Source organism: Saccopteryx bilineata, chromosome 2 (assembly GCF_036850765.1).
Source record: "Saccopteryx bilineata isolate mSacBil1 chromosome 2, mSacBil1_pri_phased_curated, whole genome shotgun sequence".
In the NCBI taxonomy this organism is placed as follows: Eukaryota; Metazoa; Chordata; class Mammalia; order Chiroptera; family Emballonuridae; genus Saccopteryx; species Saccopteryx bilineata.
Genome location: NC_089491.1, coordinates 306976759 through 307002989, shown reverse-complemented (window position 1 = coordinate 307002989; position 26231 = coordinate 306976759). Strand labels below are relative to the sequence as shown.

General features: G+C 47.6%; 1 pseudogene; it reads left to right on the top strand.

The window, feature by feature from the left end:
- Positions 1 to 22631, top strand: LOC136322555 (ferritin light chain-like; annotated as a pseudogene).
- The last annotated feature ends 3600 nt before the right edge of the window (positions 22632 to 26231 follow it).

The window sequence follows — 26231 nt, the reverse complement described above, 5'->3', positions numbered from 1 at the left end:
ATGGACTCAGTACGCGGCACCATCACAGTAGACGTCTCTGCCCCACAGAGTCGCATGGACTCAGTACGCGGCACCATCACAGTAGACGTCTCTGCCCCACAGAGTCGCATGGACTCAGTACACAGCACCATCACAATAGACGTCTCTGCCCCACAGAGTTGCAGCCTGGCCAAGGTAACTAAAGTTCCTCTAAAGTTTGTCAGCTTGGTCTTAACTCCCCAAGACAACAGGATCCCCCTCAAATAGAAATAACTGTCCCTTTGCTCCAAAGTCATGTACAAGTGACCTGCGGGGATGGGAGGGAGCTTTAACCTCTTTCTTGGTCACCTGTTCTGGATTCATCAACTCCCAGACAGGCAATTTTTCATATAGGAATTCTTAGTCTGCTCAAGTCCCTGTTCCTTCATAAAGCATTTGTCCTGGGAAGATAGGAAGAAAGAAGGAAAAGAGGGTTGGGCTGGCATAGTGAGAGGAACAAGAGTGACCTGAGCAGAGAAGAGGAATCTGAGTGAGGACTGAAAACACGCCACAGGGGCCACTTCCCAGAGCCTAGAGCAAAGGTTTGCCCTCCTCACGCAGAGTTAGGACTGCGTAGAAAAGGAACATGCGGACCTGACCAAGCTAGAGGAAGGTCAGAGAACAAGATGGGGCTTGGGTTGTGTTGGTGTCAGGAATTCTGTCTTTAGAGCTTTAAACTTAGACTAGAACATCACCAGTTTCCATGGATTACTGAAGTGTTACATAGAGGCTGGGGGAAGGATTCAATGAGATCTCAAGTTCACTGAACAGAAATGTATCATGAACTGCTCAGACATACAGCTACGAAGAACAAGGCTGCGAACATATGTGTAGCACTTCTTAGTTTAAACAAGTAAACTACTATGATACCACTTAAGGCCCTGGTGACATGCCCTTCATCCTCCCCCAGGGGACCATTCTTTGGTATTCACCACATTCGAGAGTATTCTCCACACCAGGATTCCTGGTTTTCCTATGGGGAACAGGTCTGAGGTCCTTTGGTCAGACCTCCACATCAGGACCCCACTCACCTGGGGCTGCTTGATAGGGATCCCCTCCTGCTCCTCTTCTCTTTCTCTCCCTTCCCAGATGGCTGAGCAGACAATCAATGTTTATGTGAATCCATCAGGCCTGCTGGACAGAGGTAGAGTGATCAATGCCCAATGTGGGCAGGACACAAAACAGCTGTCTCGGGTGCCTGGGGCCTCGGGCTGAGTTGAAGTCAGCAGGAGCCAGAAGACAACCAGGCTTTGGGACTCCGGTGGTCAGACTGATGTGCTCCTCGTCTCACCATGGCATCTTCCAGAGGTTTACAGCTCCTGTTTACTATGCTGGCTGGCAAGGTGAAACCTCGGGTGAGGCTGAGGAGAGAATAGTAAGTAGTTTATTTCCTGCCATGCTGCAAGGTCGCAACACAGCTGCTTGGCCAGAGGGAGTTTGGGAGAAGGACCCCACGAGCCAGGACCCCAGCCCACCCTCCAGCAGCCCTCTGCTCCAAGCTCATTCCATGTCACTCTCCTGAAGGGACATGAGATCCCCAGCATTCCACACGGGTTACCCACTCCTCTCAACGTAGCCTCTTGGTTCTGGTGTTACTGGGCAGGCTCAGGAACTTTTCTTGGTGGACTTCCTGGCCCTGAGACCCCATATTCCTTTAGTTCGCACACAATTAATTGGCACAGTGGTAATTTCCTCTTGTGAAAATACAGCTTTGTGTGCTCTGAATGGACTTTGCCACCACACTGTAAACTTCTAGAGAGCAGGGTCCATGGCTGTTCCCTCTCGGGCATCTTTCACAGCTATTCCACAAGAGGCTCCCTAAGAGTTGGTTGAATAATCTCTGCCTCCATATCTGTCTGAGGATTTCTCAAGGATGAGATCACCCACATTTTATCTTTTCTTGGAATCTCCCACTAGAACCAATAAAGGGACATCCATCCCTGATTGTCGAGTGAGTGGGATAGAGCCCCAGACAAATCTCTGCAGCTAGCCCCCTCAGCTGTGCCTCCACACACTGCTCCCCTGCCCGCCCATACACCCTCCCTGAGCAGCAGAAACAGCAGCTATATAGCTCCGTGATGCAGCTCTGAACCTCTGACTAATCCCCTGGTGGTTTGATGGGCCAGCGAGGGGTTTGTCCACCCATATGCCAGTGTTTGCATCTAAACCATCCTAAGACAACAGAAGCATGCTACACATAGTGTTCCTGCTTCCAAACTAACACAACACTTCTACCATATGTTTAATGTTAGGTGTATTTCCAGTCTACAGATGAGGAAACTGAGGCTGAGAGAGATGGAGTATCTCATACCTTGGACTCCAGTCTACTAGGTGGTCATGACAGCCTTCTGTCTGTCTGTCTGTCTCTCTCTCTCTCTCTCTGATACAGGCTCCCACAAAGCACAAGTTTTAGGAAGAGCAGTGCTGCCCCTGAGCACTGAGAAAGGTCTTTGAGGACAGTTGAAAGCTCCTTGCAAGTAAAAAAGACTGAGATGACCCTAAAGTCTGTGCAGAGCTGCCCTCAGGGTTTCTGGGCAGCAAGAAACGTCTGTTGGGGCCTGACATTTCCTGATGGAGGTCCAGTCTGCCCAGTCTAGGGGGCGCTGCTGCTGAGCCAGTACTCACAGTCTGATGAGCTCCTCAGCCTCCCTCCCATCAGCACCCAGGCATGAGCAGCACCCAGGCTTTCCTTGTCTGGGTTTCTCCCAGGGCCCACGTGGTTACAGCTGCCATGTTCTGAACACTCAGCATAGACAGCTTAGCATTCTTCTAAGCACATTTCTGAGTCATCACATGTCTTCCCCACTGAAAGAAGCCATGAGGAAGGAGAATCTCTATTTACATATGAGTCAACTAGGACTCAACAAAGTTAAGTAACTTGTCCAAAGACTTGTAGCTAATACATGTCAGCATGCAGATGCAAGTCCGTGTCTTCCTAGCGACAATACCAATAACCTCTCTGCCATAGTGCTTCCCATAATTGTTATATCCACCTTCCACCTCACCCAAACCAGAACATTTATTTTTCATTTTATTTCTTTACTTTTCATAAGTCACATAATCAAAAAGTCCAACACCCATATGTTACCAAAGAGTATACCATGAAAAGTTTTCCTTCACACTTGATCCCGAAACGTGTAGTTAATCTTCCCAGAAGCAATCAACATGATCTGTTTCCTATCTCTCCTTCCATATATACATTATGCAAAAACATCATTATGTATATAGCTATTCTGTCGCCCACCCGTTTAAAACAAATGACAGAATAGTACACACACTGCTCTGTGTTTGCATTTTTTACTAAATAGTATGTTCTGGAAAGAATTCCATATCCGTACATATAGTGCTCTTTCTTTCTCTCGATGATTCTAGTGTGCTCCATGGTCTACAAATCTGTTCAACCAGTCCCCTCTGATAGACATTTATATCGTTTTCAACCTTTTGCTATGAAAAAGAATGTTATAGTGAGAAACTTGTGTGTGTCACTGTGCCCGTGTGCAAGGATATTTGTAGGATAAATTCTTAGCTGTGGAATTGCTAAGTAAGTAGGTTCTGAAATAAAACATTCCCAAGGGAAGACAGAATGGAATAGTGAAGGGCAGCCTGGTGTCTTCCACCCGGGCCTTGTCACTTATCTCCAACAAGAGGCATAGCCTCACTAGTCCTTGGTCTCCTAGTCTGTTAAAGAATTAGCTGTGAGAGTCCAAATAAAAGAGGAAATGTATATAAAATGGCCAGCACAGAACCTGGAGGTATTGATGAGATGGAGCCACGATTGTTTCTCCATTCCCTCCACCGCTCCCTCCTTAAAGCAGTTTTCCCATTGACCTGTCCCTCTCACCTTCTCCATCCCCTCCTCTATTGATGGATGTGCTCCTAATGCTTCCTGACACCATCTGCCTGGTACCCCAGCTCTTTATGCAGTTCCATGTGTCCCTTGCCCACCAGATAATAAGCTCCTGGGAGACAGAGACCCTCTTACTCGTTTCTGGAACACCCTCACTGCCATTAGCGGTCCTGGCACACAGCAGATGCTTGGTAAAGATCTGCTGAATTGAAGTCAGCTCTGGAAAGAAGCTCTCACACAGCTCAACCTCCCAAATTATTGGTGCTTTAGCAAATAGAGGCAAGGGTCAACTCCAGCCAGCAGCTGAAGAGGTGGCCAGCCTCCCTCTCTTGTTTGCTGATGGTTGGTAATCAGAAAAGGTTTTTGACTGTGCCATATTTAAAATCCCCAGCTCCTGCACCCCCAACTCCCACAGCCTCCCACACACCTGAGCCTGGTATAAAGCATTCACAGTCTACCACTGGGGAGGGGTGGAGAAGCCTCCCTGGCCGTCCCCTCCCTCGAGTGTCCCCGGTTCGGACTGCACACCACTGAGGAGATAGAGCGTCACCAGAGACCGTTGCCCAGAGAGTGTAGGGTGGTGGGAGGAAGTCATTTCGATTTCTCTGGAAGCATAAATGTTTTTTTAATTGCAGTCAAAGACAGCTCTTCGGGAATGTATTAGTGATAGCAATTGTAATGAAAGAGGGGGAAAACGCAGCAATCTCTCCTTTCCTGGTGTCTGTCCTCCCTCCCCTGGCTGTCTCACCTAATTTCTTCCCTCCCCTGCCCGGTTCCCACTCCTCCCCAAGTCTCTCGCCCACTACCCTCCATTGCTCTCCTTCTGTGCCCCTGCTTTTCTCCCTGCTCTTGAGTCCCTCTTTCCCTGCTTTGCAGTAGCTCTGTCACCTTCCCTCTCTGTCTCTCCCATCAGTCAGTCCCTCTGGCTCTCCAACCTCACCTCTGGTTTTCTTTACCTTGCTTTTATATCCCTTGGGTCCCCACTTCTATTCTAAATTTCCACCATTTAGTGACTCTTTATTCTCTCTTCTCCCTTCCCTTCCCATTCAGCCGTTGTAACCACCACACTCTAACTCTCTCTCTCTTGGCCCCTCATTCTCAGCCTTTTCTGTTTGGGGGTCTTAAAACCTCAGTTATTCTCTCTCCAGCCAGGAGAGATGCCAGGCTATCCAGATGGTGTTCCCTGTCCCCACACCTGAGATATAGAAGTATTTATTTCCACCCTCCTCTTGTCCTCAGGTCTCTACCCATTCCTCAAATTTCCAGCCTTTCTCCTTGGTTTGTGCCAGTTGGTCCTACTGACTTTGTTTGGGGCCAGCACTAGCAGGGTTCTGTCCCTGAGAAGGGCATAGATAGCAGAAGGGAGTAAAATAAAAATCTCAAGGTCCTTCCTTTCCTCAAGCTGGGGTCTCATCCTTGGCCATCAGCAGGCTCTTCCCACAGGAGCTCTGAGCTTCACTCTCCTTGGCACTGGGAGCTTTCTAGGGCCATGGTGTAGGCTGGACTCAGGTCCTCCAGTGTCTGTGCCTTTAAGAAAGCACAAGACACCACCACCCCCTCCTTCCCAGGTGGGGGGAGGGGAGCAGAGATGGAGAGTCCTGCAAAGCCCCTCTGGATGAGCTCATAAATAATGGCTCATCTTCCCACAGGGACAGGAAATGTTCTGCAGTCTGCTCGCCATGAGCCTGGGAGAGGGCAGACAAGGCTCGTTTATCTGTTGCCCCCCGCCCTTGTGCTCTCGCCAGTGAGAGAATGCCCCCCTTTCCCTTCTTTTCTGACCCATCTCTCCCTCCCATAATCTGTGGGGGAAGGAAATGGGGTGAGGAAGAGGAAAGAGTCGCACTGTCCTGCCTCCCTGAGGTTTCCAATCCACTGGGACTATCCTACACGGCCACCCACACTGTTTACTGAGCAGCTACTAAGTCCTGCGGGTGCAGAGCAGCAAAGCGCACCCATCCTTCCTCCAGATCACCCAAAGTCACCTTCCATCCCACAGAACAGGGGCCTGTCAGGACCCAAAAGTAGCTGTAAAAGGAAATCCAGCTCCCTGTGCTGTTTGCAGTGAATTTCCCAAACCTCCTCACAGTCCCCAAGTTCCTGCTACTCCTCCCCTGTGCTGGGATGGGCTTCACTGGCCCCCTTCCTACTTCCCAGGACTCCTCCCCTCCATGAACCCTATACCCCACCAGTCTAACCAGCTCACAGTACCAGCTGAGTCTGGTTTAGCTCAGCTGGGTCTGACCTTCCTGACTTGGTTCTACATCAGTGCTTCAACCTGATTTACCGCTTTACCTCCATGGCCTTGGCAGGCTCTGCTGAAAGATGTGGGAGCACATTGCTCCCGCGACTCTGAGGCTGCGCCATCTCACTACACACACCACAGTCCCCGCCCCGCTCATCAGGCCATCAACAAGCCCACAGCTACTCACCTAAAGGACACACCACCACCACTAACTACCACATATTACCGGGAAGCATCATCCAAGCCCCCACCCAAGGCTTCAGGCTGTCTGAGACTGCGGGCTGTCTTAAATACTGCCATGGGGTTAAGCAAATGCTAGACCTGGCTCTTAGGGAAGATGTGGGAAGGTGGACAGGGGTCTAGAGAGGCAAGGTGTCTCAGTTCTAATCATCATCACAGCAGATAAACAATTACCCAGGGCTTCCAGCAGGTGGCCAGACCGGGGCCTCTGTCATCACCCCATGCTTCCCCACCAGGCTCTCACCCTTCACTGCCAACAGGACAGCTGAGAGTTACTGCTATTTAACTAACACTCGATTTTTCTGTCTCTCCTCCTTGCTCTTTTTTTGTATCTTTCCCTGAAACACTTTTTGCCACCTCTTTGTATTTTCTCATTTCTTCAGTTCTCTCTCCCTCAGACCATGGCTGCCTCCTTTCTCTCTCCCTCCTCTCTCCCCCTCCCATTTTCCTCCCAGCTTCCTCCCTCCCTCTCCTTCATCCCTCTTTACTCCCCCAAATCCACACCACCTTCCCTCCTACGACTATATTTAGCTCAGAGCTGAGGGTTTTGAAAGGCGCTGCTAGAGCTGGCATCTAGTCTTTAGGGTCTGTTTCCATAAGAGCCTCAGCTGGGATGAGTTCCTACCGGAGCTGTTTGCTTTCCTAAGACCCCAGGCCCCAGGCTGAGTGCAAGTAAGGAGGAGACCTCCACGTATACTGGGTGGACGAGCTCTTCAGGATAGAACTGCATTGCAGGTTAATTCAGATGGTGGATCTGGGACCCAGGAGACCAGGCAAGTCTGGACTCTGTCATGGGTTATAGGACCTCTGGAAAACCAAGGACAGAGTCCCTCCTAACCATAGATAGAGCCAGCGGTTGTTCTGTTGTTTGTAATGTAATCTGAGGAGCTTTGAAAGAGCCCTTTCACCCAAGCATCTCACCAGCTGCTGTGGTGTCTGTAATCCCCACTACTATAGCCATGTCTTTATGTTAAAATAATCAAGACCTTTTATAAAATCATCCAATATTGAAGAGACATTTTACAGGAAACTGCATGGTTTATTGCTTGTCGGTATGTGTGTTTGGTTTTTTTAAATTGACTTTGAGAGAGAGCAGAGGACAGGAAAGGAGAAAGATAAGTATCAACTCGTAGTTGCAGCACTTTAGTTGTTCATTGATTCCTTCTCATATGCGCCTTGACCAAGGCGTTCAAGCTGAACCAGTGACCCCTTGCTAAAGCCAGTGACCTTTGGCCTCAAGCCAGTGACCTTGGGATCCTGTCAATGATCCTGTGCTCAAGCTGGTGACGCCATGCTCAAGCCGAAGAACACACTCTCAAGCTGGCAACCTCAGGTTTTCAAACTGTGACCTCAACATTCATGGCCAATGCTCTATTCACTGCACCACTACCGGTCAGGCTGAACTGCATGGTTTTAACACATTTTTGTTTTTGATCCTCACAATTATGAGACCAGTATAGAGAATTAGAATGTTGACATAACTTGCTTGAGGAACCCAGTTTAGCAAGTGGTACAGCTTGAACTTGAATTCAGGCCTTTCATCTTTAACCCTTATGCTCCTTTCACTGCAGTAAATTCTCTCCAGACCACCCCCACCCCCACCCCAGTAGTCCATCAGCCACGAGGATCACAGCTGGCAGGTCAGGAGCTCCAGGAGTGAGATCAGAGGCCTGGCTGGAATCCTAGTTCTACTACTTAGGACTGCATGGAGGAGTGTTGTGAGAATTAAAGGAGATCATGTTTTTGTTGAACAAAAAAGGGACTCTGTAATAAATCTAATAAGTTCAGTGACTAAAAGTAACCTCACAAGGTGATCTGATCATAAATTCCCAATTGGGAATGTTATGGTGGGTACTCACACCCATGCATATAACTTCTTTAGTAAAGGTTTACCTTTGCCTTAAGCCAACCCTATTTGTTAGTTTTGTGCATCTATGGTAACATACCTTTGAAATGCCAAAATAATCCTCTTTTTCAGGCCCCTGGAGACATAACCACCCTCAAGGGAGCACATGATTTTGTTACCTATATATCATCCCTATTTTTGTAAATGTTAAATGTTGACTATTTTATATCCACCAATGCGAAAGAAATACATCTCTTCATTTTATTTTTTATCCAATCGGGGATTTCCCTGACTTCCTTTCTTTCCCCCTTCTTTCTTTATTTTTTTTTAAGTTATTGATTGATTTGAGAGAGAGAGGGGCAGGGAGAAAAAGAGAGAGGGAAGCATTCATTTGTTGTTACACTTAGTTGTGCACTCATTGGTCACTTTCTGTATGTGCCCTAGCCGGGAATTGAACCAGCAACCTTGGTGTTTTAGGACAACACTTGTTTTAGGACAACACTCTAACCAACTGAGCTAACCAGCCAGGGCTTCTTTCCCTCCTCTTTAATCTAACACCAATGGGTTTTGTGTAATTTTTCTTACATTCCCTCCTTTGATTCCAAATGCATTAAAAAAAAACTGCCAATCTGCCATTCTCCAGAGCACTTTAAGATCTTGATTCTGGGCATGTCCTCAGTTTGGCTCAAATAAACTCTCATAAATTTTTCTATAGGTTTGGACATACTTATATTGACATTCTAAATGCTTGACACATATAAAGTGTTCAAAAAGGGTAAATGGGATCACTATTTTATTAACATAGAGCACAGATCGCTGAAGGTATGGAGCATGGGACAGTCACATTTCAAAGAAGAGGACAGCAAGACTCTGGAGAGGTGATTGGTATGGTGGAGGTGAACTGAGCAGCCGGTCTGGTTAGCATATAGTAGGTGCATAGGAAAGTCAGAGAGGAGCTGACTCAAATGTCAACTACTGTGTAGTCCCTAATGTGGACCCAGAATCCTATGGTATATAAACAACATTTGCATTTATCCATTTATCCCTAAGAGTTGGAGGATAGCTTGAAGGGAGACCACTGTTCAACTGATGGTAAGTGATAGTGGAGCCTGAGCAGAAAGCAAAGTCAGCCCCATATGGACCATCTCCAACCCTTGGGCCCCACTGCAATTTTCCTTGAAAGGTGGGAGAAGAATAAGCAGAGGAAAGGGATGTTGAGCCAGTAGGATGTTGAGCCAGTAGCGTTCTTGACCACTTAAACCCTCCTTGGTTCTTCACCTTTCTAAGCCCAATCACAAAAACCAAATATACCATCCCATGGGAATAAAAGCCATTCCCCTGGGCTTAGAATCCAGGCTTCCTGACTCTTAGCTCAGAACAGGACTCCAGAGAATTCAGGCCAACCAGAGCACAGGTGGGGAGAGACATTCCATTCTATCCATTCCTCTAACTTTTTGGAACAAAGGAAGTTACTTCCCAAATTCTCTCTCAGTGCTATCCCTATTTCTTTCTCCTGGGCCGGGCATGTCATTTATAACATGAGGCAACATGGATGGGCTATGGGGCAGGGAGAGTTGTAAAGGAATTGTAAGTAGGACCATGGCATGTTGCCAGAGTAAATGTGCAGTTTTCCTAAGTTCCATCCATCCATCCAATCAATCAATCTAATTCCTTGGTACCTAAAAGACAAATGCTGACACCTCAGTTTTTTCTCCATCTCTTCCTTCGTTCTCTTCACAAGATCCATAGGTATGAAGCAAAGGTGTCTCTTCCATCATCTACCTGTTGGAAGAACTGTGCTCACTCTCCCAGCAGATAAACTGATTTTCTCAGGGAACTCATGCCCAGAAGCTTGTATTATTATGTTTAACCTGAAGACCTCCTGCACCGTTTAAGCTGCATCCACCACCTTTCCCTGAACCCTCTCTTTCCCTCTTTGACATTTGATTTTTTTTATCTGCTTCCCTATTCACATGGGTTCCTGGAAAGAGATGGAACCTGGGAGTCAGAAAGCCTCGTTTTGAATTCTAGCTCTGTCACTTACAGTGGAATGACCACAGCCTTACATTCTTCGAGCCTCAGTTTCTTCATCCATAAAATGAGTACAGTAATACCTCGTGGTGTAAGGAGCAAATGAGGTACCGGATGAGAAGCAGTTTTATAAACTATAGACTGCCCTAATCCTGTGAAGACTTGTCATTAATTCCCCTGTTTGTCAGAAGCCAAATGGAGAAGAGCTGGGGAAAGCTGCAGGACCTCCGGTCAATGTTGGGAAATGTGAATCTTAACTCTGCCCTCTGGCTCGCCAGAGACGACTGTGGGAAACCTGTATGACCTCCGAGCCTCAGTTTCCCTTCAGTAAAGGAGACCTGTTTGCCTACTTCAGCCCAGGAGAGGAGTTGCTCGTAAACAGTGATTGCTTACTCTCTTTTAGAGATGCTCTGCCAATTACCGTTTATTGAGCACACCCGAGGCATTCTCCCAGGCTGGATAAACAGACCTTTCAAAGGTGTGGGCCTCACCCTGGAAGAGCAGGCAACCCAGCCCAGTCCTGCCAGGGAGCAGAGCAAGGCCCCATGTCACCACACATGTTCCTCTACTCCTGAGCAGAAATGACAGCTGGCTCTTACCCCATGCACAGACCACTAGTGCCCAATGGGACCCTGAGTGATCAGAAAGAAGGGCTTTCTCCTCATGTCTGGGTGGACTCGGCTGCAGAGAGCTGCTGATCTCTGCTTCTCAATGCCTCTTGCAATTGTCCCTCCTTCCCTCCTTTGATCTCCTGCCATCCCCCTGGGAATATCCCAAGGACATTTTTGCAGTAAGCTCCTAACTGGTCCCCACAGCTTTGGCCTTGGTTCTTTCCCATCCACCCCACCCACTGTTGTTGGATTCATCTTCCTAAAAGACTACCCTAGCCTCTCAGTTTCCTGCTTGGTACCACCAGGGATTCCCTATTGCCTAAGTGGGTAATGTTCAAGTTGGATGTAGTAGGACACCAGAATCGAGGGAACCCTGGCTCAGCCCTTGATGAACAGGTTACTTCAACCTCTCTGAGTGTCAGTTTCCTCAATTGCGAAATGAGGCCAATAGTACTGATATCCTACAACTGTGATTAAACTTTAAAACATATACAAGGCACGATGGCTAGCTTGTAGAAATTATTCAGCCCACGTCAGCCTCCTCCTTCTTTCCTTGCTGTGACATCTCTCCATATCTCCTTCACAAAGGGCACAGTGTGTGCCTAATTACATGGCCACCTGGAATTCTGGGAGTCTGACACTGCCAACGAACACATCTCATTTCTAAAAGCCAGGAGGGCACTGAGGAAAAGGCTTTGGGATTGATGATCAGCCTCGAGGCTTCAAACAAAAAGGGAAGGTGAAGTCTGCCCCAGGTGCTGTGAGCAAGGAGAGCCCTTGGAAGTAGAGGACTCAGGTTGAGATAAGGACACAGGTTCTTGATATATAAGACATACTTTTTTTAGATAACTGAGCATCTCTTAAATGGCCTTGGCTCAGCCCCTGGGGAACCCAGTTCATGTTTTTTCAAAAAAGAGAGTATAAAACCAAAACAACAGGCAACATTAACTGCAGAGCTCTTGCTCCAGCAGCCAGGAGCCATAAGGAACAAGGACATGGGGACAATGGGCATGGCAAAAGCAGCAGCAGTAACAACAACTGGGATGACTTTGATTACCCAGTTATCAAAAACCACATCTGCCAAGAAAGAGTATGAGTCACCAGGACCCACAGAAAAGAAGGGTCAGAGATGTGTGGGGTGGAGTAGGCAGCATGACATGGTGAGAAAAGCAAGTATTTTGAGAACACATACTTTCATATCCTGACATAGTTCTGGGGCCTCAGTTCTTTCTCATTAAAAAAAAATGTGGAATAATAATAATGCCAATGTCATAGCATTGTTTTGGGGATTTAATACATCAATTTGTGTAAAGTACTTTAGAAATATGTTACTTGTTTTGATAGCTGAGTTCCTGCTTTTCTCAAAGTTAGAGAAAGAAGGGTCACAGTCTCTCCTTATCTTCCACTGCCCCTGACAAGAACCCTTGGCTCCAATTAGACTGACCTCAACTCTGATATTCTGTGGGGAAATGAACTTCCTGCCTTGGTTCCTGCCTTGGTTCCTGCCATCCCACCTGGTCTAGATCTGCATCAACTCCTGAGGGACTTTCCTGACGCCAGTGCCCAGCCTCCTTGCCATCCTCTGACTCAGCATAGCACTTTGTTGGGCAGATAAAATATATTATGCTCACTTTGTTAAAGATGGCGCTGCCCACGAGGAGGCCGTTGCCCAGGTGATATTAATGTGTGTCTTTGTGGGCAGTTAGAATCCTTGTAGCCTGGGGCTTGGTTTTGGGATTAAGCCTTTCCCACCCGTTTTGATGTGGGGTGGGGTGGTACAATCCAATCATGCCTCAGAGAAGTGTCTGTATTAGAGACTTCCCTATTTTGTATATTGGATTAAGAGTTTGGACTTCTACACTATAAAATGGGGACGAAGCGGGAACTTGCTCTCTTGGTTCCTGGGATGATTAGCATGAGAGAGCAGAGGGAGCAGAGCAGAGAGCAGAAAGAGGCCATGTGGCCAGGGGAAGCAGCCAAAATGGCGGAGTGTTGAGTGAGAAGCCAGTTTGTGCAGTTTGTATCTGGGATAAGGAAGGAGATGGGGAACTGAGGAGAATAAGGCTGGTGAGCTAGAAACCTTTGATTCTAGGAAACTCGGATAAGTCAGTGGCTTTGTGAGCACTGAATGTGAGTGGGTTTTGGAGCCCAGTGTATGTTTTTACTTGCCCGCCGGGTGCAAGCTAGGATTAAAGACTATGGCCCACCAGTTTTTGGCTCCATTGTTTCTTTACCAACTGTCCGAATCCAATGCGAACCTGCATGGACCGGGCTGCTGTGATAGTGGCCGTGGCTTCTGGCTTTATACACTTTCCTGCTGATTTCCTCAACGACAAATCACAGACTACTGTGGGACCTTCTTGTATCATTCACATCTTGTTTTATTATGTTGTTGGTTAATTCTAAAGTATTGTTGGGTGTAAAATATTACACCCAATGACAACATGGCTTTTTCATAACTTTTTCTGCAGCTATGACAAAGGTAGGTGGCACATACTTGATGCTAAAGCTATTTTGAATGAATGAATGAGCTGAGCTTAGTTAAAGGATGAGGCTAATGATATCAGGGCTTAGGGTCCAAGATACAGATGGCTTTCAGAGTCCAGACCACCCTGTTGCACTGTGCTGCTGATCAATCAGGGATGGGATGAGCAGGCACAGAATAGCCTCCTGCCACCTCAGCCACATGCCCTGCAGAGGGGGCCCAGAGCCCTTCCCTTTCTCACCTTACTGCTTCCCATGATATGTATCTAGTTCTAGTATAGACTGGGGCCAGTAGAAAATGAAATAGCCAGATAGTGTCAGACTGAGACAGCAGCACAGATGCTGCTGCACAGGCGAGGCTGGGGAAAACCTCAGGCAGGCTAGGAAGAGTCCAAGTGAACTGTGTTTCTGTGCTAATGTGAAAGCAGCTGGTGCTGGGTCTCTAATCAGCCTAATGGGGCACAGCAGCAGGTGATCTAAGGGACAGCCAATTGTCTGCCATCCATGAGGGATTGTGGCCACTGAGGGAGTTCAAATGAAAAAGCACCCCAGCCAAGGTATCTGGGAAGGCACCTGTGGACTAGGTCACAACCAAGCTAGAAAGGCACTGGTCCCCTGTCTGACTGGAAAATGATCTCAGTGGGGACACAGGAGCGTGGTGGGCATAGCTGCCTCATTAGTCCTTGGTTGAAATATCCTTCTTCTTCCCTCCCTCAGGCATTTGCTAGTTAGGATGTTCTTCCTCTCATCTAAGCACAGAATCTCTAGATAAAGAGGAAACCAGAGGGGGGAGATATTTATGGAGGTGATTAATACAAGTCCTACTTCTCACAATGGCAATTCAAACACTGGGCTGGCCGGAAGCCAAGATGAGTGCAGGTGCCAGGGAAGACAGAGGGAACAAACGGAAGGAGTGACTGACAGATCTGAGTGTAGTACACCAAAGAGCAGGGTCCTGGTAGTCTAATGCATTGTGACAATCTCTTGTAGGAAGAGAAATCCTCTAATGATATCACCTGTCTATAGTGTGACCTTTTGATTTGATGCCAGTACCTGTTAAATTCCAGGTCCCTTTGCTCTGATGGGTAAAATCACCCCCTGCTGATTCTTTGAATGGGCCTTGGATAGAATAGCATAGAAACAAGGCAGCATCCACATATTCCAGGGCTTTGAGGCAAAGAGAATAGTTAGCTCAGTCTCAGGAACCAGAAGGTAGAGGGTAAACGACTTCTCAAGAGGATGCACAACTAACTAACCACTACTGCCTCACCCAGTCCCCTCCCCTAACATCCTTAGGGCTCTGTCTGGGATTCAATGCAGCCTGCTCCCCACCCCCCACCACCACCACAACCACCCCCTCCACCACTCCACACCACATGGAGGGCTCTCTGCTTTGCTTCTGGATCCAAATCCTTCCATGTGCTCGCCTGCCCTATCAGGACAATAATGTCTGGAGGCTAGCCCTTCCTCCATTGCATGCTAATATGCTGATCCTGATAAAACCAGGTTAAATCAGGCTCCAGGGACAACTTTGAAGGGGAAGTAAGAAAAAAAAAAAAGGTCATTGGTATAATAGGAGGTGTAGAAGGAAAAAAAATTTACTCCTGTTCCTGGGGCTAGTAAGAGGCATGCATATATATATATATATATATATATACACACACACACACACACACACACACATACACACATACACACACACACATATACACACACACACACACACACACACACACTTTTTTTAAAAATGAACATGGACCTCAGATCTAATATTGGTCAGAATTTTTCCCACGGCAATATTTTTTTTTTTTTGTATTTTTTTCTGAAGCTGGAAACGGGGAGAGACAGACAGACTCCCCGCATGCGCCCCACCGGGATCCACCTGGCACGCCCACCAGGGGCGATGCTCTGCCCACCAGGGGGCGATGCTCTGCCCCTCCGGGGCGTCGCTCTGCCGTGACCAGAGCCACTCTGGCGCCTGGGGCAGAGGCCAAGGAGCCATCCCCAGCGCCCGGGCCATCTTTGCTCCTATGGAGCCTCGGCTGCGGGAGGGGAAGAGAGAGACAGAGAGGAAGGAGGTGGGGGTGGAGAAGCAAATGGGCGCTTCTCCTATGTGCCCCGGCCGGGAATCGAACCCAGGTCCCCCACACGCCAGGCCGACGCTCTACCGCTGAGCCAACCGGCCAGGGCCTCCCACGGCAATATTAAAAAACCCAAATATACATGGCTTGAGCTAAATTCGTGAGTATATCAGACCCGGCTACATACAGAGCACTAAGGGTCTGGCCAGGACCAATTTCTCTCCCACATGTAGCTGGACTTTCTACATTGGTTCCACTCAAAAACAGCATTGGCAAGATGGTTAATCCAGGGATTAACCCAACCAGCCTCAATTCCAAGGGAAGGAGTACAACCAAAGTCCCAGAATTGAGTCACTTTGCCTCTCTTGGGTTACAAGCCTATTCCTGGAGCCAGAAGTGGAGTCAACTGCTCCCAAACTACAAGATTTTAGCAAGAAGGAGCAGAGATTTTTCAAAGAAAAATCAAAGTGCTGTTACCGGCAGCAGACAAACAACACATGACCACTCAGTGGGTCAAGTTTCTTACTATGAAGACATCCAATTAACCACTGAAGTGTGCGTCAGGGTTAGGTGAAACATGTAAACAGATGGATGACTTGGGAAACTGCAGACAAACTTCCGGCCCCCAAAGGCCAGTCAGTCTTCTCCACCTTGGTCTCTTTATAGTCTTAAAACAGAGCCCGACACAGATCAGTTAATAACACTTGAGCTACCTCCAAGGCATTTAGGAAAACTGTGAGTTCAAGAAAAATGAAGAATGGCTAGCAAAAATTTTACCTCTCCTGGGTGTCCAAAAGAGGCAGAAACCACTTGGAAAATTCTAGTTTTCATAATTCAGGGGATAAGATGACTTCAGATTAAGAGAGTTGTGATGAAAGCCGAGGTAACTTTGCTGCCCAGACAGAAGATTTGCTTCTTATGTGACAGGAGAAGGTGAGAGAAATATCCCTGGCCATGAACTGGGGTGGGAGGAATGGCAATCCAGGAGAAGGAACCGGAAATGTGGCTGCTGAGGCTGATGTGTAAGCGAGGCCCTGCCAACCGGTCCTGGTTGTTGGAGACGACAGGCCTGTCCATTGGCTCATTGAGACTGAATTTTTCTACCAAGATGCCAGACTCAGTAATAAACTATTTTGTGAATACTAAATTTCTGACTAAATATTATGAGAGGAACACGTAGAGGCAAGAGCTAGTGATGGAGGAGTTAAGAGGTCCAGGAGCCATGGACTCCAAGCTTTGGAAGAAGAAGAAGAAAAAAAAAAGGGCTTTAGAGCTAGAAAACTAAGTTTCAACCCTATTAGTGCTACATACAAACTGTGTGACCTTGGGCATGTTACTGCACCTCTCTGACATTTAGTTTCCTCTTCTGTAAAATGAGGATGATGACAGTAACCCCTCAAGAAGTCACAGGCTCAAATACAATAGCATAACTATAATCCTTATCACAATTCCTGGGATTTCAGTAGTATATGATCCACAGTGAGTATTGACTCTACCCCAGATATCCTATTTCAAAGGATACTTTGAACAAAGGCACTTCAGCCTTTGTTCTACCACAGGCAGCTTCAGAAACAGATAAGGAAAGAGAGTTAGTTCCTAGAGAGACAGTCATTGACCTACTCTTCATTTCCTTGCTTGTATCTATGGCTTCCAAGGGAGTCAGAGACCTACAGCAGTGCCCCCAGGCCTGGCAAATCCAAGATTAGCCCAGACCATGGAGGTGGTATGTTGCTCCTTCTTAAACGCCTCCAGGTAACAAATTTCTTGGCCTGCTTGCTTTTGTAATTCTGTAAGTGAATTAGGCTGCTCCTTCTTGTGACTAACTCCAAATCCTCTAGCATTCACTGCAGTTCACATTCATTCATGTACTCACTCAACTGTTGATTCATTCTTGCTATAATAATTATTGGGCACCTGTTATGACAGGCATCATGCCAGCTGCTGGAAATACAGAAATGAATAAGACACCTTTGCCCTCAGGAAACCTAGAGTCTAGGTACAATCATCACAGTACACAGTAAGCACCTTAACAGATGTCAGCTCTGAACGTTTTGGAAACTGTGAGGTCACCTAACCTGAGTTTGGTAGAGGAGATTCAGAGAAGGCTTCTTGTAAGCGGTGACATTTGAGCTGAGTCTTAAGGGACTGCTGAGCAAGTAGAGTTAAGCAACAGCGACCTCTATTCCTTGAAGTTTATCAAGCAAGAAGCCTAACAGATTGGTTAGTGTCAGGCTAATTATCACACGGAGATGATGCCATGTTTACTGCACTGGGGTAATTACCAAACAGAAGTTACAGTACAATGCCTATGATTCCAGGGTAATGACAGCTTGGGCACTAAGACCTTTGTGGTGAATGATGCCCTATAGTCTGAGAAGCAGGTGGTCCATTCAGGATGCACCATAGGAGTTGTAGCAGTCTCCATGGTTAAAGAAAAGTACAGTAATGGAGGCCTGGTCCTCACAGAGATTGGGAGTGGTGGCCCACCAGGAAAGGGTATGAAATCATCTTTTTCCCTTGATCCAGAATTAGCTACTGTTTGGATGATGACAAGGACCCTCCTACCTGTAATGTAGAGGGAAGGACCAGATGACCTCTGGAGTCCCCTCTTGTTTAAGGAACCCACAGTTATAGAATCTGGATCTATATATCAAATTTAAGCCAAAATTCACCAAAAACTTATCTCAGGCTACCTTGTATGGCAGCTGTCTAAATCCAGGCTTCCTGTATCTTCTCATGGGGCTTCTGCAGGCAGCCTCCACACATGGCTCCTTGCCTACCTCCTCGTGACAGAAAATAACTCCTCACCGCCGCAGGAAGGTCTCACAGGATATCTAGAGTAGACTGAGGAGGACACTCAGAGAAAATTTAGATACTATGGAAGAAAAAAAAAATCCACAACACTACTGCATTAGCCCAAGTATTTAGCATTTTGATGCACAATAATCTTTTTTTCTACCTCAGTGTCTATAATCCTTAAAAACCATATCGCAGCTGAAGAGCATAAAATCATATGTAGAAATTAATGCAGGACAACCAAGGTCTACTCTTTTTATTTTAAGATTTTATTTATTGATTTTACAGGGGGCAAGGGGAACAAGAAGTAGTTACTTCACTCTAGTTGTTCATTGGTTACTTGTCATATGTGCTCTCACCAGGTAATCCCAAGGTTTCGAATGGGCAACCTCAGCGTTCCAGGTAAGCATTCTATCCACTGTGCCACCACAGGTCAGGCCCCAAGGTCTATCCTTTAAAAGAAAAGAAAACAAAACAAAACAAAACAAAAACTAATGAGAAACCTGGCCAGATAGCTTGACATGTTTTGGGTTCAATCCCCAGTCAGGGCACAACATAGCAACAGATCACAGTATCTCGCTCTCTCAAAAAAATATAAATTAAAAAATTAAACCAAGCATCTTGGCCCAAGGTACTGCCCTTGGCCTTTTCCCCAAACTAATTAACCAGGTTTCACACCACCTCAGGAAAGGCTTCCCATGTACCCACTCCCTGCTCCCAAGCTGCAGATGTGGGAGCCCAAAGAATCTGAGCAAACCAAAACTAGAATACTGCTTGTGGCCACTAACATTGGTCAGATAAACCACACCCCTCCAGGCAACAAAGGGAAATAGTTTTTCAGGCCTACACACTTTTCTGCCCACCCCTAACTTCCAAATCCCAGAAGAAACTAAGAAGACAGATAAATGAAGCCAGACTGGAGCACTCTGTTGAAGCAATCCCTCCTCGCATTTCTGATGGACTCCCTCTCCCTCTCACCCTCACTCTTAGTTCCAGGAAAGAGAGGTGCCTCTAAGGCAGAAGTCCAGGTTACACATGTCAGTGGGGGTGGGGTGCTAGAAAAGGCTCAGCAGAATGCTCCTATCTCGGCTATTGTCCTCTTCTTGTTTCTGGTGAGTGCCCATCATAATTTGTGATAAGAAAGACTTAGGTTAGCCTGACCAGGCGGTGGCGCAGTGGGTAGAGCCTCGGACTGGGATGCGGAGGACCCAGGTTCAAGACCCCGAGGTCGCCAGCTTGAGCATGGGCTCATCTGGTTTGAGCAAAGGTCACTGGCTTGAGCAGGGGGTTACTTGGTCTGCTGAAGGCCCGCAGTCAAGGCACATATGAGAAAGCAATCAATGAACAACTAAGGTGTTGCAACGAAAAACTGATGATTGATGCTTCTCATCTCTCTTCGTTCTTGTCTGTCTGTCCATATCTATCCCTCTCTCTGACTCTCTCTCTCTGTCTCTGTAAAAAATAAAATAAAAAAAGAAAGACTTAGGTTAGACTTTCTAAAGAATTTGCTCAATTCTAATAGACAAAAGCAGGAATGTATGACCTAAAGAGGCAACAGAGTCTCCGCAGGGGGCTTCTGAAGAGGGCTCTCTGCCCATGGAACCCTGTGCAGGTATGTTCTGGGACAGGAGTCTGGACTGAGTGACTTCCCAAGAGGATCACAGGTGCCTCCTTCTCCAGAAAAGTCAGGAGCAGAATGCGGCAGTCAGCCAGATAGTGAGCAGTTTTTGTCAAACATTCACCACTCCAGCTCCTTAGACCCTTCCTTCACTTTTGGGTCTGCCGCCTTTTACCTGCTCTCACTCTTCCCACCATTCCACTTCCGGGGTGAAATGGTTGTCCTCGTCTGTCCTCCTTTTCCCTTGTCTAAGAGCCGTTGTGGTAGGCACAGAAATGTTCACCATCCTCAACTCCTGCTTTTTGGAAGCTGTTAGCTGCAAAGATAGACACACAGAGTAGCCACACATTTAAAACCTCTCTCTTTCCTCCCTGCCAGCCACTGTAGGTCTGGACACTACCCAGCCTCACATCTGTTCTTTCTTTCTACTGACACAGAGGGACCAGGGCACAGGCCTGCTCTACAACTTACTGGTTACCCATGCTCTCTGACCTTCATTTCCCAAGTCGTTACTGAAATAGTCCCGACTTCGTAGGTACTGCAGAGTGAAAGAAGATAATGCAAGTGAAGTGGCTTGCCTGTTGTTTGGCATATAGTGGAGCTCAGTAAATATAAACTGAGTGGATGACTGAATGATAAGTATCCAACCTGAGCACTGGCCCAAGGCCCCATAAGAAGCCTTCGGTCTACTATGTGTTTGAATGGGGTTGTGGAGTTGGGGGTAAGGAGCTGCCTAAACAATGGGCGAGATTAAAAAGGTGGCTAGATCCCAGAGGAAATGGCCCGAGCCTCCCTTGCCAAGTAAATTTCAGTCTAGGTTTCTGTGAGGGCCCACTTTTTGTTGTCCTCCCCAAGTGAGAAGGAGAAGCCAGAGGAATTTTTGGAATCCAGGAATCTAGCATCAGTTTGAGAATCCAAAGGGCTAGATTTCAATGTGAGAGTGGAAGCAGGTTCTACTGCTGCCCTGCCTTCCCACTGGCCCTGCCAGCTAGGGCTATTCTCTCCAGGACTCTCCAAGTCTCCCCGCGCTCCCCACATCTCCCCACACTCTCCAAGTTTCCTCATACCCACCATGTCTCAGTACTACCTAAGTCTCTCAATACTCCACACCTCCCAATGCTCCCCAATGCTCACCATAATCTCCATGTCTTCCCATACTCCCCATGTGTCCCAGTACTCCCATCTCCCAACACTCACCAAATCTCCCAGTACTCCGAAGTTTCCTGATATTTCCCACATCTTCCAGTATACCCCGTGTCTTCCAGTACTCCTATGTCTAGGGATTCTGAAGCCTGAAGGACTAGCCTGAGGTGTGGAGGGCCAGAAAGCCTGTCTACTCAAGGGAGAGCACAAGAGCTGTGGGCCAGCTTTCACAGGACCTCCGTTACATTCTTCCAACGGACTTCAAGCAATTCAACCTGTCTAAGCCTCAGTTTCCCCAACTGTAAAATGGGAATCATAATTCACACCCTATTCTTCCTCCCATGTAAGACTATTGCAAGGATCAAACTGAATAATCTATGCAAAAAACTACCTTGTAAACTGCAAAGACAGAAAAATTATTAAAGGCTCTGGAACAGCGGAACTGTTAGATGGGACATGTTGTAAACTCTTCCTGTTTTATTTTTTAATATTTATTTATTTATTTCAGAGACAGAGAGAGAGTCAGAGAGAGGGATAGACAGGGACAGACAGACAGGAACGGAAAGAGATGAGAAGCATCAATCATCAGTTTTTCGTTGCAACACCTTAGTTGTTCATTGATTGCTTTCTCATATGTGCCTTGACCATGGGCCTTCAGCAGACTGAGTAACCCCTTGCTCACGACATTGGGTCCAAGCTGGTGAGCTTTTTGCTCACACCAGATGAGCCCGTGCTCAAGCTGGCAACCTCGGGGTCTCGAACCTGGGTCCTTCCGCATCCCAGTCCGACACTCTATCCACTGTGCCACCGCCTGGTCAGGCAACTCTTCCTGTTTTATATGGGAGCCATGAAGTATCCTTCCAATTGGCTTCTCTTTGATCTTATTTGAAACTTAATGAACACTTAAAGCTTTGCTCACATTCTAATTTAGATGGAAAATTAAATTTAAAAGTTATCACTTGGCAGTGTCCTCTGCAGTCCTCGGATATGTCCCTTGCTTCAACAGTGTTCAGATGGAACAGACCCAGGGATACTCCTTCTTCCAGCCTCTGACTACCCTCCAACCTTTTTCCCAGTCACCACCTTCAGAACCACCTCAGTCATCCTTCACTTCCAAGATCAGCCAACACCAGTTTTAGATCTTAACTCCTTATTGCCAAACAACCATGAGCTCCCAAAATTGGTCAGAATTATTCAACTGAGGTGGAGGCTCAACCGCCTGGTCACCCTGCATCAGCAGACCTTCTACACCTACCTTTCTCTAGGCTTCTATTTCAACCAGGACAACGTGGCTCTGGAGGGCGTGGGCCACTTCTGTGATTCAGCAAAGCAGAAGCACAAGAGCACCAAGCTTCTCTAAAGAAGCAGAGCCAGACTGGTGGCCACATTCTCTTCCAGGACATGCTAATGCCTTCCCAAGATGAGTAGGGTAAACCTCAAGATGTCATGGGAGCCACCATGGTTATGGAGAAGAACCTGAACCAGGCCCTTTTGGATCTGTGTGCTCTGGTCCTACCCACCTAGAAGACCCCACCTGTGACTTCTTAGAGAACCACATTCTGGATGAGCATGTGAAAGTCATCAAGGAGATGAGCGACTGCCTAACTAACCAGCTGCCCCTAGGCTGGGCTGGGCAAGTATCCCTTCAAAAGGCTCACCCTCAAGCACGACTAGGAGCCTTTGGAGCCCAGAGGCCTTTGAGGAGCCTTCTGCATTCCCCTGGTGTCTGCCTGAGCCTTTCCCTGAAACTACTAGGCATCCTTTTAACCACCCTGGAGCCCTTCCCCATGCATTGGACCAAATGGAAACAATAAATCTTTTTGCAGTAAAAAAATAAAAATAACAAATAAAAATTTTAAAGTCATCCCTTGTTCCCTTCTTTCCACATTCATTTCCTCAGCTCTATTGAGCACAATCATTAACCAAAAACTTTTTAAATGGCACAAATTTGCTGCACACGGAAACAAATGAGAGATGAATATTTTGTTAGAAAATGAAATCACAGGCCCTGGCCAGTGGCTCAGTGGTAGAGCATTGGCCCAGTGTGTGGATATCCTAGGTTTGATTCCCAGTCAGGGCACACAGGAAAACAGACCATCAGCTCTCTACTCTTTCCCTTCCCCTTCTCTCTCTCTCTTTGTCTCTATCTCTATCTTTCTCTCTCTCTTCCTCTCCCAGGAGCCTCCACCTCAGGCGCTAAAAATAGCTTGATTTGGGGCATGGCCCCAGATGGGGGTTGCTGTGTGGATCCCAGTCAGGGCACATATGGGAGTCTCTCTCTATTTTCTCTCCTCTCACTTAGAAAAGAAGAAGTGAAAAAAAAAAAAAAAGAAAATCAAAACACAAACCAAACTTGAGTGTAAAGGGGGAAAACCTCATTAATGAGTTCAAGCGAAAACCAAACAACTATAGCTTCCAAACCAATTGAACTAGAATGGAATTGGAACAATAAGATATGTTCCCTAGCAAATCAAACTGATCTTGCATACCATCAAAGGACCTAAGGCCAAAAATGCTTCCAGCATCACTTTGTCTGGGTCTGCCTTCCCACATCAGATTCTGCAGTCCTACATCTAAGAGTACAGGCCCCAGATGCCATTGATATGCAAAGTCATCAGGAATGCAAAGATGAAGAGAAGAGATGAGCTCTTCCAGCAGGAGCATGTGGCCCAGCACTCAGGGCTTCTTTATGAAAGCAAACTCCTACTGCCCAGCTCAGATGCTATCTCCACCTAACATATACCTGTGATCAAAGAATAGAGTGTAACTCTGCACCCCCACTAAGCCTCATTATTGCCAGAATCTGAGCATAAAACAAGCAACACAACAAAACACCAGAAGTACAACAAACTAAAGTTGAGCCTGTTGGTCAGGTGGGTTTGTGAATATGATGTATATGTTTGCTTGCTTATGGTTTCCATTGGGTATGGGGGACAGGCTGTGGGCAGGCAGGGTCCTTATTATAAGGTATTTTTCCCCACTGAGAAGAAAGGAAGGGGGCTAGATTCACCAAGTGTGGAATAACAAAAGGCTTTATTGAGTACAGCGCATCCTGCCTGGCAAGGTTCCCTGACCTCGAGGTAAGATGGAGGCCAGGGAAGTCGCAAGGATTAAACCGCGTGGGAGATATTTAAAGGGGTCCCTCTAGGGAAGTTGAGCTAATATGACATGGTGAAATCTCACTGGCTGGCAGACGGTCGCTTTTTTCCAAAGGGTTCCTGCGAAGCTTCTTTTGGCGCACTTGGTTGTGGGCGGTCCTAGCCAAAGTTCACAGGTCTGGGTTCCCCACATGATCATCCCCCATTATCCACCAACCTTACATTCTGACCTTTTGTGTTAAATAGAAAAGGGGTGCCATTTATTCGTCTGACTACTTCCTGCTGATTAGGGGCATCGTGGGGAGGGGGAGATCGGAAGGTGGTGGTTTTGAGGGGTGTCAGGAGGAACATCTGTGTGGCCATGATTGGAGAAACTTCACAATGTGGTCCTGTAAGGATTTTTTTAAAAAGGAGGAGTAATAGGGGAATTGCAGGGTCCAGCCTCTTGGTGAGCTGGAGATGAATGGAGTCCAGTGGTTCCGACTGCCAGTGGTCCTGTAAGGAGGCAAGCTTGAGGCAAAACTGCATGTCATGGCCCTGGCCAGTTGGCTCAGCGGTAGAGCGTCGGCCTAGCGTGCGGAGGACCCGGGTTCGATTCCCGGCCAGGGCACACAGGAGAAGCGCCCATTTGCTTCTCCACCCCTCCGCCATGCTTTCCTCTCTGTCTCTCTCTTCCCCTCCCGCAGCCAAGGCTCCATTGGAGCAGAGATGGCCCGGGTGCTGGGGATGGCTCTGTGGCCTCTGCCTCAGGCGCTAGAGTGGCTCTGGTCGCAATATGGCGACGCCCAGGATGGGCAGAGCATCGCCCCCTGGTGGGCAGAGCGTCGCCCCTGGTGGGCATGCCGGGTGGATCCCGGTCGGGCGCATGCGGGAGTCTGTCTGACTGTCTCTCCCTGTTTCCAGCTTCAGAAAAATGAAAAAATGAAAAAAAAAAACAAAGAAAAAAAAAACTGCATGTCAGGAGTGGCGTAAAAAGGGGAAAGGAAGGGGTCCCATCCATTCCCATAACCGAGACCTGTGAGGGAACTAGAGGTCTAGAGTGTGATGGCAAAACAGAGAAGGTAGCCCCTGTGTCCAGAGGAAATGAGATGGACTTACCCACTCATTGCAGCATACCCTGGGTTCTCTGTGTCCAGGCCTTGTCCTAGGAGTTCGAGCGATGCACCCACCTGGCTGGATTGGCCTTCCATTCGGGCGGCTTGTCCTCCACATAGAGGCGCTGAGGAAAAACCTGTTGCCCAAAGGGGCAATCGCTCTGCCAGTGACTGGGATGCTTGCAGTCAGGGCAGGGCTCAGTGGGCAGCCATGGGCAGGGGCCCTGCTGGGACCAATGATCCTGCTTGCCACACTTAAAGCAAGCTGCTGGTGGCTCTGCTGGTCTCAGGGTTGCCACAAGAGCCGGGGTTTGGAGCGTTACCTTCTGATGCATGTGGGCCTGGTGAACAGCCTTGGCCTGTTTCTACTAGTTGGGACCATTAAAAACTTTAAATGCCATGTTCACAGGTTCTGGATAGGGGTTTGGGGGTTGAGAATAAAAGGAGGAGGGCTCATGCGGAGCCCGGCACCCAGATCCTGCAGGAAACACTGGAGCCAAAGGCAGGACAGGGCCAGAACTTCCTGCAAGAAAATTGGGGTTGGGCATCAGGGTCCTGCAAACCGGTGTAAGAGCCAATAGTAGGTGGAGAAAGGCCTGACGCAGGAGGGGTTTAAGAACACAGTGGAGAAGGGAGGGGCCCTGGCCAGCAGGGGAGGAGAAAGAGAGAATGGCAGTGGTGAATAAGAAACTTGTTTTTGCGAAGGGAGGAGAGGGGGCTCTCAGAGGGAAGATACCTGAGCACAAAAGAGGTCCGCAGAGGGACCAGAGAAGTCCCAAGAGAGGGGTGCCCCCGGGGGTCAGACAGGAGGGAGAGAGAGTTGGGAGTCTGCGGAGAAGGAAAGATCAGGAGTGGAGGTTTTAGGTGAGGTTTCTCTGGCCAGAAAAAGGCCTGCGCGGTAGAACAGGCAGCACAGAGATTAAGGACAGGTGCGCAAATAATTAAAAGCTGTGAATGTAAGAGATCTCCAATCAGTTCCCAGCCTTTTTGACAATAGTTAAATTGGTGAGGGTGTTAAGACTGAAAGTCCCTTCAGGAGGCTAGTTCAATGGGTTCTGTGGCCTGGCCACAGTGGAGAAGAA